This window comes from Aegilops tauschii, chromosome 7, assembly GCF_002575655.3.
Source record: "Aegilops tauschii subsp. strangulata cultivar AL8/78 chromosome 7, Aet v6.0, whole genome shotgun sequence".
In the NCBI taxonomy this organism is placed as follows: Eukaryota; Viridiplantae; Streptophyta; class Magnoliopsida; order Poales; family Poaceae; genus Aegilops; species Aegilops tauschii.
The window spans coordinates 582,695,230-582,701,207 of record NC_053041.3 but is presented as its reverse complement, the minus strand read 5'-3'; the positions used below and the strand labels follow the sequence as shown (position 1 = coordinate 582,701,207).

The 5,978-nt window shown below is 43.9% G+C and overlaps 1 long non-coding RNA gene across 1 annotated transcript; it reads right to left on the bottom strand.

Annotated features, from left to right (window-relative positions):
* Positions 1-1,776: 1,776 nt before the first annotated feature.
* LOC120968230 (uncharacterized) lies at positions 1,777-4,762 on the bottom strand. The gene is made up of 2 exons (XR_005762480.2): positions 4,298-4,762; positions 1,777-2,100 (listed from the first exon to the last, which is right to left on the bottom strand). It is a non-coding gene; the product is annotated as an uncharacterized lncRNA (long non-coding RNA).
* Positions 4,763-5,978: the final 1,216 nt, after the last annotated feature.

Here is a 5,978-nt window from a genome sequence, read left to right as displayed (position 1 = left end):
TCGCCGTAGTTCAATTCCCCGAACGCCGGTATCCCCCGGTACCCCCTCGCATCCTGCGGAATACACACACATCAGCTTCGCTCAGCCAGGGCCAGCCAAACGAACGCAACGGAAAGAAAGATCAGTATGATACGGCAGCCATACCTCCATTGGCCTAGCTTGGCTTGGCTTGGCCTGAGATTGTGAGATGGAGCCCCGGGTGGCTTGCTCGGCTTGGCAAGGACACAAGACAAGAGTGAGGAATCTTCGAGTGATAGAAGAGAGGCATTGACACAGGGAAGGGCAGTGGCCGGTTCGCTGAATTTATATGGAAGAGCCAAGAGTGTGCAGTGTGCTTATGAGGTAAATTTGACAAATTTAACCTGTGAACGAAATCAAATCACAGAATGAACTGCTCGTAAAACTATTTCACGTCGCTGACCTTTTTGTGTGACGCCCGACACGAAGGCGCCACACTACACTATGCAACGCCTCATAGATAGGCGCTACACGCCTGGCCAGCGTTGCACCCCAGACTGCCTAAAAATTGCTAAATCATTGTGCAGAGCCTAAGAGCTAGGCGCTGCACTGTATAGTGTGGCGCCTAGCTCTCAGGCGCTGCACTAGTGGTTGCACCATAAAATGAAGCAACCACTAGTGCAACGCCTAGAAGCTAGGCGCTACACTGTATAGTGTGGCGCCTAACTTTCAGGCGCTGCACACTGACTTACTAATTTTCAGATCACACGGATGCGACGTTGGCCAGGCGTGTAGCACCTATCTGTGAGGCGTTGCACAGTATAGTGTGACGCCTTCATGTCGGGCGTCACACAAAAAGGTCAGCCGCGTGAAATAGTTTGACGGACAGTTTATTCAGTGATTTGATTTCGTTCATAGGTCAAATTAGTCAATTTTGCCGGCTTATGAAGAAAGACAACCGACTTTGAGAGGGAAAACTTGGGGCGGAGAGCAAGGCAAGGGGGCGCTAGCTGGCTCTGAACGTAATACTGTACGTGTTCTGATCAGGCTGACCTCGATCGGGCCATGTGTATAAGAGCATCCTATCCACAGTGTCTAAAGGCAAAGGCAAGGTTGCCTCTAAACTGGGACCCATGGTCCTGCCTCTAATCCTGGATGAAAACCACGCAGTGTGTCACCTCTTGTTCTAGTGTCAAAACCGTATCTAAAACTGAGGCCCCGTTCGGTCTGCAGAAAAATCGAAGGAAATCTATAGGTTTGAAAACATGTAGTTTTGTCTACCTCTGACCCGTTCATTTTATAGGAAATTGGTACAGAAATTTGAAGGAGACCCTGCCTTGGATGGCTCATTCCAGAGGATTTCACAAATTAAGTAGAACCTCATTTTTAGATGGATGCCCGATGCAAGGCTCCAGGGTTTCAAATAAAAAATTAAACTATACCAGTCATGCATGAGAAAAGAGACAAGCTGACAGAGTACATGAGGATAAAAAAATGTCATAGACTCAAGGGGGAGAGACTAGAATAGAATCTGGGCTTATGGTAGAAGAATAGAAAAAGGATCCCCAGCTATTGGATTGAATATGGACGGTACAGATAGGAGTGGAGGTCTCTCAGGCCACTTATAGTACATTTGATGAAAACCCCCCTACAGACAGTCAGAGATAAAACATGACCTTTTGCAGTAACAACCCTAACTTTCTCATATCCAATCTGGACAACTTCAGATTTTCACAGCGTTGAGGCCATTCCGTTCCTTGTAAATCCCAAGCCGGATCAGGCCATTCTGTTCCTAGTAAATCCCAAGCTGGACCACCCTAGACACAAATATACGAGTAAATGTGAAGCACAAATTTTTGAATACATGTCCAAGTGGATCATCCTATCCAGAAATATTTGAGTGTATGACGTCCATCCTAATTTGAGTACACAAGAGACATACATATATAACTTGTACATAACATGAGATGATCATTTTCTAGTACATGAACAGCGAGCCCTGAGTATGGACTGAAGTGATCCCCGCTGAATAAGCATCGCTACCAAAGCTTGCATCGGGTTTGTTATCTGATTGCACATAAAAGAAAAGTTATTCCCTTTCGCCTCCAGTTATAGTGCATCTTGCTCATCAATCTTCATGTACTGGAAAAGATGGCACCAAACAAATCATTCAGTTTTGAGCACAAGACATGTAAGTGTACTTAAATATGGATCAACAATACATTGTAATAAGAAGGAACAAATCTGGACACTGCGTAGCAGGAAAAGAAATACTACTTGCCTTCTAAGAAAGGAAAAACGGAACTCTAAAAGCAAGCAAACAAATATATATTACGATGGCACAAAGGCACATTTGCACCAGATCCAAAGCAGAAACATGAGTCAAATACATGGAAGAGAAGCATTTCCTGTTCTTGTATGTAGAAACTCCTGTTCTTGTATGTAGAAACTAGAGATTCAAAAAAAAGTCTTGCTTCAATAATAATTTGACACAAGTTCACAGCTACTACAAGGAAACATTTTTTCCTCTGTTAGTGGTATGGTGAAGATGAATAACTCTTATCACAGAATGGACAAAGTAAGCCACTTCACATTGTGCAAACCAATTAAAGTGTAGCAGATTTTGAAAATTCAATTGCTCAACCAGTTTTCTGCAACATTAGCTTGAATCATGTAACCCTTTACGTACTTAACCATTTTCTAGTATAAAAAATCTGATCAAAATGTTAATTTTCACCAGTTCATCTGCGTCGTTGTAGTGATTCTACCACTGTCATTGATTCTATTTTATTTTGGCTTCAGGCTCGATCATAACCGGGCTCCAATCAGCATTTGTTCATGTAGTGCTCAAATAATATATATGTTGCAAATTAGAAGGTACACACAACGAGAGTCTTATTTTTTACAGGCGAAAGGTTACAATGAAATGCAAACTGAAAACAAGAATGATATACTTACTCAACCTCTACAGTCTCAAAGTCCTACTTGTCTTACAACTGCAGTAATATCTCTGTCAATGATCTTTGAAATGAATAATGGAGACAAGTGTATATCTATCGCTCCTCCATGATTTACTGAACTTGTTCAAGTGTATACCCAACTTTTAAAAGTATACTTATGGCCTCACAAGTTTTATTATCAAGAAAAGGTGAGGGTTTTTACAGCAAATATAATTGCTTTAATTCCTTGAAGCAAACAGGATAGAGTTTTATAAGTGCGTTGTTTCAACCAGAGATAGAAAAAATCTTGAAATGACATAATTCAATATGAGTGCTAATTAAGCTTGATCCTTGATGTGATTTTCAGTCTACTAAAAGGTCTCAAAGTCCCTTAATTCCCCAAGCGACTAACACCACCCAGTCATGGTGACTGCCGAGCCCCTCGCCATGGATGCACATATAAAGTGAACTGTCAGAATATCTGAGCAAGGCGAGACAGACCTCCAAGGCCTCCGGTTATCTATTCTGACTGATTTTGCGCCTACGCAACACTGAGACAAGCATGATTGGATCGATAACTGAATTTATTTTGGCAGGCCACCTGACCTGCAGTTTTTTGTGGTTCAGCCTTGTATTCTGCACTTCTATTGGGCCCATTCGTCCACTTGATGACTAAAGATATTTTGCAAGTACACTAGAGAGTAGGTATAGGAAATCCGGAGACTCTAAGTGACATGATTTGTAAGTAGCTTGGGTGAGTATAGCTAATTTTCTTGCTTCACGTCCACTAGTATATAACAAATGAATGTTCAGTTATCGAGCCACCAGTGTATAACTGAAGGTCTGAACCATTACTGACCAATGGTTATGCATTCCTAGCGGTGCTACAAGGATCCTAGTTTCAATCTATATGGTACTCAACATGGTTTTGCACCATAAGTTCATAACATTATACCCTGGCCGGATATAGTAATACTTCTTAATACTTAGGAGGCCGGAATGTTTTACAATTTGTGTTTTGCATTTGTTATTTATTCCTATGTTGCAAGCAGGGTGATCAAATTCCTACTCTGGGATGTTCTTATTATGGTTTTACACATGTGAGCTGTAGGTCATTTTCAAAAGCATCTAACCTGGTGATTTTTTCTCTTTCTATGAAGGGACAAATATCAATGTTTAGTTAGGCAATGCAAGAGTATGCACCCAAGCATTGGTACAGGGGAGCTTGCGTATGCTGTTGGCTCAAATCTGATGGATGTCAAGAGTCAAGACTATGCCAATCGAAAATGATAGTACAGAAGGAATCAGCACAGGTCAACAAGCCTCAGAAAATGGAGCAGTATACAGTATGAAACTATAGGAGGGAGAAGGGGGAGGGGAGTGGGAGAAACGGAGCTGACCTTGCTGCTGAGCCTGCGAGGCGAAGGAGGCGAGATCGAGCACCGCCAGCTGGCCTCCGGTGAGCTATTGCTGGATCTAGGACTACCGGGGAGGAGGGGGCTGTGGCAACATCACCATGCACTCGACCTCTACTAGCTTGCCCTCCAGGTATAGGAATGTGAGTTGACCGTCCAGGGCGCCCGCGGCCACCAGGGAGGAGGAGGCCATGGCGGCGGCGACCAGATCCCTGACGACGATGCGCAGCGCGATGTTGGGCTGCCCAGCCTGCCCTAGGGACGGATCCAAGCGACCTGGATACCGGAGTAAGAAGGGAGGAGGCAAGGAACAGGTGGCGTGGGAGTAGCCGTCGTCGACCAGGGAAGCAACGGATCTGCCGATCTGGGCAGCCGCCACCGTCGACGAGAGAGGGGAACGGGAGCGAGCGACGGGGATAGTTGTTTTGAAGCAGAAGGACCTGAAGCAAATTAGTGGGGAGCAAAGGGACATATCAGCATAGAACTGTGTAGTTTTCAATACAGATCCGTTCACTCGAATCTGTGGCGTACGTCGCTGATCTAGCAGCCCAGAATCCTTTTTTCTATTCTTCTACCGTAAGCCCAGATTCTATACTTGTCCCTCCCCCAGTAAGGCCACGTTCCGTCTGCAGGAAAATCGAAGGAAACCTGTAGTTTTGTCAGCTCACTCGAGTTCAAATCCTGACTTGGACGCGTGGTGCTCACGGAGTTTCTCCTATAAAGAAATGCCAACGAGGATTAGCCCTTGGGTTGGTCTCATTTTTTTAAAACCTGTAGTTTTGTCTACCTCTGACCCGTTCATTTCATAGGAAATTGGTACAGAAATTTGAAGAAAACCATGCCTTGGATGGCTCATTTCAGAGGATTTCACAAATCAAGTAGAACCTCATTTTTAGGCGGATGCCCGAGGCAAGGCTCCAGGGTTTCAAATTAAAAATTAGACTATACCAATCATGCATGAGGAAAGAGACAAGCTGACAGTGTCATAGACTCTGCCACTGCGTACATAGTCTTCGCCAGTAAGGATTTTTACACCTATGCTTCGAACACCCCGCATGCTTCTCTTCCTCTGCTCTATAATCCTATGGTCTGGTACTGTACAATCAATCATATTCCTTTGCAGTTTTTTTATCCAGTGTTTTCTATACCTGCAAACCGAACGCAGCCTAAGTTTTTTACACCTATGCTTCGAACACCCCGCATGCTTCTCTTCCTTTGCTCTATAACCCTATGGTCTGATACTGTACAATCAATCATATTCCTTTGCAGTTTTTTTGTCCGGTGTTTTCTATACCTGCAAACAGAACGCAGCCTGAATATTATATGCTGCCTTTACCAAGCAACCCATGGCTTCCACATACTCCCTTCGTTCCACTTTATAATGTGACTGTGTGTGTAGCGTTTATACCAATGCATGACTGATGCTCTCTCTGTCACATCACATGGGTGTCTGCTGTTGCGTTCCTCTGAACCAGGACAGGGCTAATTTTTTCTAAAGTAGCTTATGCACACTACATTTCAGAATCTAGACAAAAAGTCTATATGCATTAGAATATGGAATGGAGGAAGTACAACTGAGTAACTGGCAAATGGGGACATTGGAATATTTTATTCGGCAAGGAGAGTTGAAGACGGGCGCTAAGCTTGGAGGCGTCTCCAAGCTTTT